Source organism: Petaurus breviceps, unplaced genomic scaffold (assembly GCF_028583685.1).
Source record: "Petaurus breviceps papuanus isolate PSGF00001 unplaced genomic scaffold, PetGlider_PUasm1.0 90633, whole genome shotgun sequence".
In the NCBI taxonomy this organism is placed as follows: Eukaryota; Metazoa; Chordata; class Mammalia; order Diprotodontia; family Petauridae; genus Petaurus; species Petaurus breviceps.
In genome coordinates, this window is record NW_027187293.1 from 3,286,574 (window position 1) to 3,297,939 (window position 11,366).

Sequence of the window (11,366 nt, forward strand, 5' to 3'; positions counted from 1 at the left end):
GAGGGGGGGTATCCTGGTGAAAGCATGGATATGAATAAAAAATGCCCCTCCATATTGCTACATAGTTGTGAATCACTAATTACTATAATCTCTTATGAATCAAAATTGTAAGTTACCTAAAAAGCAAATGGAGAGACAGAGATAGGCTGCAAAATATTACCAGTAATGACTTACAAAGAAGAGGTATCATAAAAGATCTTATGTAAGGGGGTTCCCAGAGTTGGCACCCCGTCAGGTCCTTTAATACTTCATGGGTACTAGTGTAGCACTGGGGTTCTCCAACTGTTATCCTTTACCCTTACTACATCACTATCTTACTTCTTTTTTTTTAATTATAAAATTTCCCAAAATACCAGCATGCTGGGTCCTGCTCAATGAATTCAACTTAAGTCTTCTCTCAGCCAAAGAAAAGCAAAGTGTATTAAAAGTTCACTTGTACTGGACACAGAGTAAGTCTGTGCTAGAAAATTCTATGATGCTCTCAGGATGGGGTCTTATATGCAGAAGGTTGTGGGAGGAATCTAGGGGCGATCTAGAGGAGGAGTTTGGGGAGGGTCTTCAGGAAAAGTCAGATGAGGTCAATGAGTGATTAAGGGTGGGAAGTTGCTGGAGGCTACCTGGAGACTACAGACAATGATGGGCTAGGCCATTTCAAGGGTGGATTGATATTTTGACAGGCTCAAGGGTGGGAAGTAGATTGACAATGGAGGAGTAGGCTAGTAACAGAGGTCTGAGCCTAGGCACAATGTAAGGCTTATGGCCTCATGCAAATGCCTCATCAAATGGGAGGATTTAATCAGAGTTCAGGGGGTTCCCAGAGCCAGCACCTCATCATACCTAGAGGAAGGCTCCCAAAGATTGGGTAAATATTTTAGGTTGTGTAATAACAGTGGAGTATATAGCCACATTACTCTTGTAGTTCTGAATAAGTATCCTATGATAAAGACATTATGGCAATAACATACTATTCCTTTTAGGGTTAGGTGTAGGGGCAGTGGGTGGTCAGAATTATAAACTTAGAATTTATTCTTCAAGCAAATAGGCAGGATTGATTTTTGACATACTCATTCAAACATGGAATTCTAGGCTTTTAGGTAGTACAGTGGCTACATTGATACCTTGAAGTTAGGAAGATCTGAGTTTAAATCCTGCCTCAGACATTTCCTAGTTATGTGACCCTAGACACTTAACCTCTTTCATGACCTGGTGGCTACAACTGCACAATAGGATCTCACTATCTTTCAAAAATAAAAGATTTTTTTGAGCCCCATACTACACACATACATCTCAAAATTTCCCCAAGAAGTCAATCAATAAACTATAATGTAACTGAAACATTATCACATATCTGACTGTTGCTCACAGTCTCTTAGAAATTTACACTGATTTAAATTTTAAAGTTTTTAATAGACATCACCACACCAAATATCACATTTTCCAAACTACATGACATGAAAAGCTTTTGAAATAAAGAGACCTAGCAGAGGAGATCAAGGGGAATAAGAGAAGGTAGATATCATATCTGATATATTCGTTTCTTTTTTTCCATCTTAATCAACAAACATTCTAGTACCTACTACGTATGTGCCAGGTCCACTGCTAGGTAGTAAGAATACAAAGATAAAAATGAAGATTAAAAACCACATATAAGGAACTTAAATCTATCAAAGGGGGGAGGGAATGAAACATGTTCAAATATGAATAATTACAAAACATACATCAAGTAAATATAAGAGGGGAAGTAGCAAATTATTCATTAGAGGCAGAGTACATTAAAAAATGAAACTTCATATAGGAGTTGATATTTGAACTGAACTTTAAAGAAAGGTAAGGGTCCTACTAAATGAAGCTAAGGAAAGAGAATTTTGGGCATAAGAAACCATCTATTGAAAGGCTGTAGCATCAGTGCAAATATTCACAGTGCCCATGGTCACTATAAATATACTTGCATGCTGCTCAATCACAAAATATAACGACTCACCACATAGAAGACAGAAACAAAACATTTATTCAGACACTAGAAAGTTAATCCCCCAAAAAGTAAGCTGATTCCATCATAGTAGCAAAGATGTTAATAAGCCATGACAGTACAGAGAGCTACAGCATTCTTTAGCCTTCCCACAAACCAACACAAGACCAGTATTTACTCAGGAGCCTATCTGTCTCCCTGAGAAGCATGCTCCCCTCCCAACCATCTACTCTAGCTCTGACTCCCAGTTTCCTGTGGGCTCTGTTCCACCCTTCAGCAACTCCTCCCACTACAGGCTTCATGTGATTGCATTCAGTCTGTTAGGGGACAGAGTTTATTTTCAAAGCAGGGAAGGTCTCCAAATTTCCCTTATTATAGGCTTATTAAGGGGCAGGGAAGATCTTCAAATTCCCATTACCATCACAAAGGCACAGAAACAGGAGACAGAATGACACATATATGGAACAGAAAGATTGCCAGTCTTCCCAGAACAGATATATAAAATGTATATAAAATGGAGTAATGAATAATAAACCTGTAAAGGTAGGCTGAAGCCAGATTACAAAAGGGATTTAAATGTCAAAAAGGAGTTTGTATTTTATCCTGCAGACAATAGTAAACACCTAGAGTTTCCTGATCAAAGGAGATCTGGTCCAACCTATGCTTTAGTCAAGAAGGTCAATGTTGTATAAGCCAAGATGTTCCTAAAATATTCCTTATTTATAAGACATTTCCCTTATCACCATTTTCTTCCATTAAGTTCATGTATTTTAATAGCCCTCTCTACAGTAAAATAATTTATATCCCTCTTTGAAGGACCTGAGGATCCTCTGCTAGGAAAATGTAGAAGTAGCTTATTACAGAATCCCAGAAATCCAGAGTTGGAAGGGACCTCAGAAGTCTTTAATATCTAATTTATACCTAAAAAGAAATCCTTTCTGTAACATCTCTAACAAATGACCCAGCCTCTGGTAAAGAATCTTCCCTGAGGAAATACCCTCTGCTACCCCCACTTTGCAACTTTAGATATCATGCTTTGTTAGGAAAAGCTCCCAGGCATTTAGCTGAAGTCTGCCTGTCCCTCCCAATCTTTCACCCTTTCTTCCTTGCTTTTTCATCAGAGCCCTGAAAGGAAAAATTTAATCCAAGGTTGGGGAACCTGTGGCCTCTGGGCCACATGTGGTGCCCTAGGCACTCAAGTGCAACCCTTTGACTGAATACAAACTTCACAGAACCAACTGTGCTGAAGTACAGGCTCTGGGAACCCCCTTGAACTCAGATTGAATCTACTCATTTTATGAGGCATTTGCCTGAGGCCATAAGCCTTTCATTATAGCTCCACCCAAATCTATGTTACTAGCCAAGCCCTCCATTGTCCAGCTAGTTCCCCACACATATCCTCTATACCCTTAAACTAGCCTAGACCTCCATTGTCTGTCATCTCCAGGTAGCCTCCAGCTACTTCCCACCCTTAAATCTCTCATTACTGGAGTCTAACCTCATTTGACTCCTCCTGAAGACCCTCCCCAAATTCCTCCTCTAGACCACCCCTAGATTCCTCCCACAACCTTTCTGTATATAAGATACCATCTTTCCTCCTTGAAGAGAGCCAGACAATTATCTAGTGTGGACTCACTCTGTGTCAGATGATTCTGGCCCGCTTGTCCAATACAAGAGTCACAGAAACGGATCCTTAAGAGTCTACACATTATGGCAATTCTTTAATAAATTTTGCTTTTCTTTGGCTGAGAGAAGACTTGAGTCAAATTCATTCGGCAGGACCTGGCATGTTGGTATTTTGGGGTCTTGAGCACCCCTAACCCTATACCTCAACATTTCATGCTTCCCTAACCTCTATAATTGTATTTGCCCTGGTCCTTCTTTCACAGGATAATCCTTCACATGCTCTCAGAGAGCTAACCTTCTGTCTTCCAATGAGTCAGCCAATAAGCTTTTTTGTTTTAGAGGGGGGAAGGCAGGGCAATTAATCCCAAGTGACTTGCTCAAGGTCGCACAGCTAGTAAATTTTAAGTGTCTAAGGCTGGATTTGAATTCAGGTCCTCCTGACTCCAGGGCCAGTGCTCTACTCACTGCACCACTTACCTGCCCTCTCAATAAATATTTATTAGGCAGCTACTTTGTGCCAGGCACTGCGCTAAACACGGGGATTAGAAAGAATAGTAAAATACAGTTCTGGCTCTGAAGGGTCACACAATCTAGGAGATAAAATGCAAATAACTAAGTTTAAAAAAGCTCTATATAGGGTAAACTGGAATTAAGTAGGATTGGGGAAAACATTTTCTTTTTTTTTTTTATATATATTTTATCTGTGACATGAAGGAAGACAGGAAGCTAGATATCTCCAGTTCCTTTGATTTCTTTTTCTATGACATGTTCTCAAGGTCCTTCACTGACATGATTGCCTTCCTTTAGGTATTTACTAGATTCTGAATGTCGGTGAATTATCTAAAATGTGGTTCTCAAAACTGAACAGAAAAGCTAAATGTGATCTAATGAGGGCAGAGTTCAGTTCTTTGTTATACTCTGGATACAATGATAGTGATAGATAACATTTATATAGTACTTTAAGGCTTGTAAAGCACTTACAAATAACACCTCATTTTCCCTCACAGCTACCCTGGAAAAAAGGTGCTATCATTATCTCTATTTTTTTTTAAAAAAAAAGGAAACTAAAGGAAGCAGAAGTTAAGTGACTTGTCCAGAGTCACACAGATGGCAAGTGTTTGAGGCTGGATTTGAACTCGTCTTTCTGACTCCAGGTACGCTACAAATGGAATTGTGAAATTGCTGTCAGCAATATGTTGTAAAGATTCAAGCTCTGAATTATAATCCATTTATTTTTCTGAGATGGACCAGAGAAAAATCTTCCATAACTATAGTTAAATAGCTTTCTTAATGACTGGAAGTACAGGGGATAATGATATAAGGGCTAGGTAGAAGATGCAAGAAAAGAGAGTTAAAGAAAGAGAGAAGCAATACCAGTAGTGAAAGAAGCTGAGAGCATTTGAAATAAAAATGTCTGCTTTTAACCACTAGATGGAGTAAAGCCAAAAATGTTGGCTGGGAATTGCAATAGTAGAGAATTATAATTTCCTTATGGTTAAGTGCTGATTAAAGAATCTCAGAATCAGAGTTGGAAGGGACTTCAGAGACTGTCTAGTCCAACTCTTGTATGAACCCAGATCCTTTCTACACATCCCCAAGAAAGGATCACTCAGTCGTTGTTTGCAAATACCAAGTAAGGGAAAACTACCTACCAAGGCAGCCCATTCCACTTTTTGGATGACTCTAATTGCTAGAAAGTATTTTTTTTTATCCAGTCATAATCTGCCTCTATTCAACTTCCACCCACAGATCCAAGTACTTCTTTTCAGGGTCAAACAAAAGTCTAATCCCATTTGACTAGGACACTAAATTAGATACCTGAAGACACTTAGCATACTCCTTTTCTCCAGGTTAGGGTAAACATCCTTAATTATGTCAGCTGATTTTGAATGTCTTGAATTCCATCACTATCTTATTCACTCTCCAGTGGGCATTCTCCAAATTTCAACTTCTTTCCATGACTCTGAGTTACTTAACTTCTCTGTACCTCTGTTTCCTCATCTGTAAAATTAAGTGATTGGAAGACTAATCTTCCTGAATTCAAATCTGGCCTTAGACACTTATTAGTTGTGTAACCCTGAACAAGTCACTTAACCCTGTTTTCCTCAGTTTCTTCATCTGTAAAATGAGCTGGAGAAGAAAATGGCAAACTGCTCCATTATCTCTGACAAGAAAACCCCAAATGGGGTCACAAAGTCAGATAGGACTGAACAATAAACTGACATACTGACATGTTATAGTGTATGTTGACTAAAGTCCTCAAATCTTTTCAAGGTAAGCTGCTCTCTAGCTGAGACTCCTTGTCTTTTAGTAGCATAAATTTTTTTTAATGTAAATACAATGTGTATCTTGAAATTCCACAGTCAGAATATGCATAAATTAGTCTTAATACTGGGGACTTTTTATAAATTACTCTGTGGTTCATGAACCACTAAATTTTCCTTGAGAATATCAGAATATGTATCTCATTTCTTGGAGAGAAACTCTGGAGAAATGGGTAAAAGGGCCCTAAGTAGTTACATAAGCCCTTAAACTAGTATTCTATTTTCTATATAAGACATCATTTATTTACCTTACAGACAGTAAAGAAAAAAGGGCTTACAGGAGCCAATAGACAATCAAAGCAAAATCTCACTCTCTTCTTATAAAGTCAGACTCCCCCATAAGTGAGACACATTTGGGGTTGCTAGAGAGTCTAACTACATTCTCATGAGGCCCTACCTATTCTTGTCACCTATACAATCATTTTAGACTTTTAATAATACCCTAAACATTAAGGGTTCTTGCAAAAAGGTGTATGACTTTACATTTATCAAGAGAATATATATAAGTACCTATGACAGTGCCTGGCATATAACAGGAATCTACAAATACTTATTCATTGAATAATTGATCTCTATTAAATTTCATCCGTTTAGATTTAATGCATTATTTTTAGCTGTCAAGATAAATTATAGAGTTAGAGATAGAAAAGATCTCATAGGCTATTCTACTCCAACTCTCATTTTACAGATGAGAAAACTGAGGTCAAGGGAGAAGAAGGAATTAGCCTATCACTAATTCACATAGGTAATAAGTACTGACCCAGAATTTGAACATTTTTACTATTTTCATTTTGCTGTCTCCAAAAATTTGAGAAGAATGGGGCAGCTTTGTCTTCTCTCTATTGTCAGTTATCAGCATCTCAACCTACTTATACTTTCTTTGCTCTTATTTTTCAGTAATATAACAAAAAAAAGCCTTTCCCCCTTTTTTGTTGTCCTTCACTTTCCTCAATAGCTTATTATGATCCTTAGCAGTTCTGACCCAATTCTTACAGTAGTTCCAAAGCATACATATGTTTCCATACTTTGTCACCTGCTTCAGTTTCTACTCTCTGCAAATCTCACTTGGTTGGTAAATTCTCTATGCATCCACACAGGTCATTTTGGACAACACCTGTTTTTTTCCCCTTCAAGAGAAATAGTTCCTTGTTCATGATCAGGGTTTCATACTTAAATGTATATTTCTAGAGATTTTAGCTATGACAAGAAAGAAGCCAGGAGGCAGAATACTTATGGCATTTCATATTTCAACATTTCTCATGTTTTCTAGGCTGAATTCCCTTGTAGAAATTTAGGGGACCTTACTTATGCATCTCTGAACCCTTTGAAATCTAGTGTCCCAAAATCTAAACTCTAAGTCAGATAATGGCCAACTTTTCTCTGCTTTATCGCAAATTAAATGAGGTATGGTCACTTCTTCTCACAGTTCCCATCACATCCACCACTAAAACTAGCTCCTCTCTGTTAGTGAGAATCAGAGCAGCAGTAGAATTCCCTCATAGATTCCCTTTTAAGAATGAATTTATTTTTGCCAACTTAAAAACTGTTTTTACAAGAGGAAAACAGATAAGAGTATAGAAAGACAGAGCAACAGATAGGGAGAGAGAGGGACAGAGATGGAGTGTCAGAGAAAGAATCAGAGAGAGACAGGGAGGCTGGAAGAAAGAGAGAGGAGAAAGAACAGGAGACAGAGACAGAAAGAAACAGAGAGAGGATCTAGGAGATGTTTAGATAATCCAAGTCCCTCATCACTACCATATTATATAGTGATACATAACATACAAGTCTATACAAGGCTTGTTATTTATTCCCTAAATTCTTCATCTAATACCTGCTTCTGTCTAGGTGGTCTGTAGTTTAATCTGATGAGAAAGTGATTTCTTTTTCTCCTTCCATTTATCTTTACCCATTTCCCCTCCACTATATACATTTCCTCACTTGGGTATAACTTCTAAATGTGAAATGCTTCCCTTCTTCCTCCCATATGTACCCCTCATATACCTTTTATCTGTCCCATTTCTTTTGAATAATCTAAAGTCACATTCTAGTCATAAATTTCATCCACAACTCATTGACACTTTTGGAGTCACATTTTTCTCATCAGACTAGAACTTCTTATTTATTATGCTCATTGCCTAAACTTTGTGCATTTGTATGTGGACATTTGAAACTTTAGGGTTTTGCTATTAGCTCCATTGTTGGATTTTGCTGACCTATTAATGCCTCTGTCTTAAATGCTATTCCCCCCCTCTATGCCTTAGATAAACCAGACCAGTAAGTCAATAGACCATTCTTTTGGTTCTATCAAGTCAATAAATAATTGCCTGAGTATACCCTTGAACAAAGTCACCAACCAATTCTATTCTTCTCTTCCTCTAAACTTAACTGGATGAGCTCTCACTGTACAGTATCACTGGATCTTTTTTTATTTTTCCTTGGGTAGCAAGAATGTGTTTCCTCTCTTTTCCCGGCTTGTGACCAGTGAGCAGACATGAGCAGCAAAGTCTCACGTGACACGCTTTATGAAGCTGTGCGAGAGGTCCTGCATGGAACCCAGCGCAAAAAAAGAAAGTTTTTGGAAACTGTGGAGCTGCAGATCAGTCTGAAGAACTATGATCCCCAAAAGGATAAACGTTTCTCTGGCACCGTCAGGCTCAAATCCACACCCCGAACTAAATTTTCTGTGTGTGTACTGGGAGACCAGCAGCATTGCGATGAAGCCAAGGCTGTAGAAATCCCCCACATGGATACCGAGGCCCTGAAGAAGTTGAATAAGAACAAGAAATTGGTCAAGAAACTGGCTAAAAAGTATGATGCCTTTGAGTCTTTGATCAAGCAAATTCCTCGAATCCTGGGCCCTGGTCTGAACAAAGCCGGCAAGTTTCCATCTCTGCTCACCCACAATGAGAATATGGTGGCGAAGGTTGATGAGGTTAAATCTACTATCAAGTTCCAGATGAAGAAGGTGCTGTGTCCGGCGGTGGCTGTTGGCCATGTGAAGATGACAGACGATGAGCTTGTCTACAACATCCATTTGGCTGTCAATTTCTTGGTTTCTCTGCTGAAGAAAAACTGGCAAAATGTGAGGGCATTGTATATCAAGAGCACCATGGGCAAGTCCCAGCAGCTGTATTAAATCAACATGGTGTTAATAAATGGCGGAAGCTGCTAATGAAAAAAAAAAAAAGAATGTGTTTCCTCCTCAAAGGCATTCAAGCTTCCTCTTATTCATTATACTATGAGTTCCTTGAAGCAAGGACTGTTTTGGTCATGCATTCATTTATTTGTTTATTTGCATTTCTTTGTATCCTTCACACTATTCACAGTGTCTGGCACATTAATAATGCTAGCTTTTTTAAAAAAAATGATGCTTAACATTTTAAGGTAAGTTCCATTTATGCTTACGCTCTCTAGGATTTTTAATAGGAATATGTACTATACTTTGATTATGATGTTCCTTGGGAGTTTTCATTTTGCGATCTCTTTTAGGTGGTGATCAGTGAATTCTTTCAATTTCTATTTTGCCCTTTGGTTCTAATATATCAGGGAAGTTTTATTTAATAATTTCTCTAAAGATATTGTCCAGGCTTTTTTTTTATCATGACTTTCAGGTAGTCCAATAACTTTTATATTATCTCTCTTGGATCTATTTTCTGGGTCAGCTGTTTTTTTCCAATGAGAAATTTCATATTTTCTTCTATTTTTTAACTTTTTGATTTTCTTTTATTTCATCTTGATGTTTCATAAAGTCATTTGTTTCCACTTGTTTAATTAATTTTTAAGGAGTTATTTTCTTCAGTGAGCTTTTGTACTTCTTTTTCCATTTGAACAATATTATTTTTTAGAGTTATTTTCTTTAGTAAGTTTTTCTGTATTGTTTTCCCCTGCTATTGACTCTTTTTTTCATGATTTTCTTGCATTATTCTCATTTCTTCTCCCTTTTTTTGGTTCTATTTCTCTAATTTGCTTTTTAAAATCCTTTTTAAGCTTTTCCAGTACATTTTTTTTGGTTCTGAGACCAAATTACATTTTTCTTTGAGGTTTCTCATGTAGGCATTTTGGCACTATTGTCCCCTCTTAAATTTTTGCCTTGATTCTCCCTATCACCATAGTAATTTTCTATAGTCAAGCTCTTTTTTGTTTGCTTGTTTTGCTCATTTTTTTCTGTTCTTTCTGCGACTTGGTGTTTTTACGTGAGAGTTGGGTTCTGGTCCTGCACTGTCCCAAGTTTTTTGTGCTGGGACTCTGGGTCCTCCTGCTGGCTTTCACTGGGCTTCAAGGCTTAGTTGCTTGCTTTCTCAGGTGGCTAATCTTCCCTTCTGCCTTATACTAGAAGGTGAGGCCTCCTTATTGGGCTCCCTTGGGCATGAGGTTTAGCTGCTGGCCTGCTCCTGCTATTGGGTTGCTATAGAAACAGGACCTCTCTATTGGTAAGCCCCAGGAGTGGGGTCTCACTGTTGGTCAGACAAGGGTTCAAGACCTCCCTGGTGTCTTGTGAGGGGAATGGGATTCCTGGTGTGTGACCTTCCTGAGCTGCTCTGACTGGTCACTTGCCTAGGGGTCTTTTGGTTTGCAGGAGGTTGGGGCCTTGCTGTTGGATTACCCCAGGTTTGGAGCCCTGCTGCAGGTCCCCTTCAGGTCTGGACAATACCTTTAAAGGCTGGCTGCTGCTCTTGGATCTTAATCCTGTCCCACCCCAGTGAGACAGGCTGGTAAACTGCTTCCCTGTTTCTAGACCAATTCTGAGGTGGTTTTCTAGTTGTTTGTAAGGGAATTCAGGAGGGCTTCAGAGGGTTCCTTCCTCACTCTTGCCATCTTGGCACTAGAAGTCCCCTGGGCAAGTCACTTAACCTTGTTTGCCTCAGTTTTCTCATCTGTAAAATGAGTTAGAGAAGAAAATGGCAAACCAGACCAGTGATGAAGAGGTTACCCATAAAGAGGGTTAGATTTGCTCTGGAGACCCCAAAATACCAACACGCCAGATCCTGCTGAATGAATTCGACTCAAGTCTTCTCTCAGCCAAAGAAAAGTTAAGTTTATTAAAAGTTCACTTGCATTAGACACAGAGTAAGTCTGTGCTAGGTCATTCTATGGCACTCTCACTTACATGAAAACAGGATGGGGTCTTATATACAGAAGGTTGTAGGAGGAATCTAGGGGTGGTCTAAAGGAGAAGTTTGGGAGGGGTATTCAGGAGGAGTTAATGAGGTCAATGAGTGATTAAGTGTGGGAAGTTGCTGGATACTACCTAGAGACTACAGACAATGGTGGGCTAGGCCAGTTCAAGGGTGGATTGATGTTTTGATAGGCTCAAGGGTGGGAAGTCTACTAACAGAGATAGGCTCAGCCACAATGTAAGGCTTATGGCCTCACAGTAATTGCCTTATCTAATGGGATGATTTAATCAGAGGGGGGGGGGGGGGGGAGGGGTCCCAGAGCCTGTAGCT

At 38.9% G+C, this 11,366-nt stretch overlaps 1 pseudogene; it reads left to right on the forward strand.

Moving 5' to 3' along the window:
- Positions 1 to 8,359: 8,359 nt before the first annotated feature.
- LOC138143222 (large ribosomal subunit protein uL1 pseudogene) lies at positions 8,360 to 9,109 on the forward strand (annotated as a pseudogene).
- The last annotated feature ends 2,257 nt before the right edge of the window (positions 9,110 to 11,366 follow it).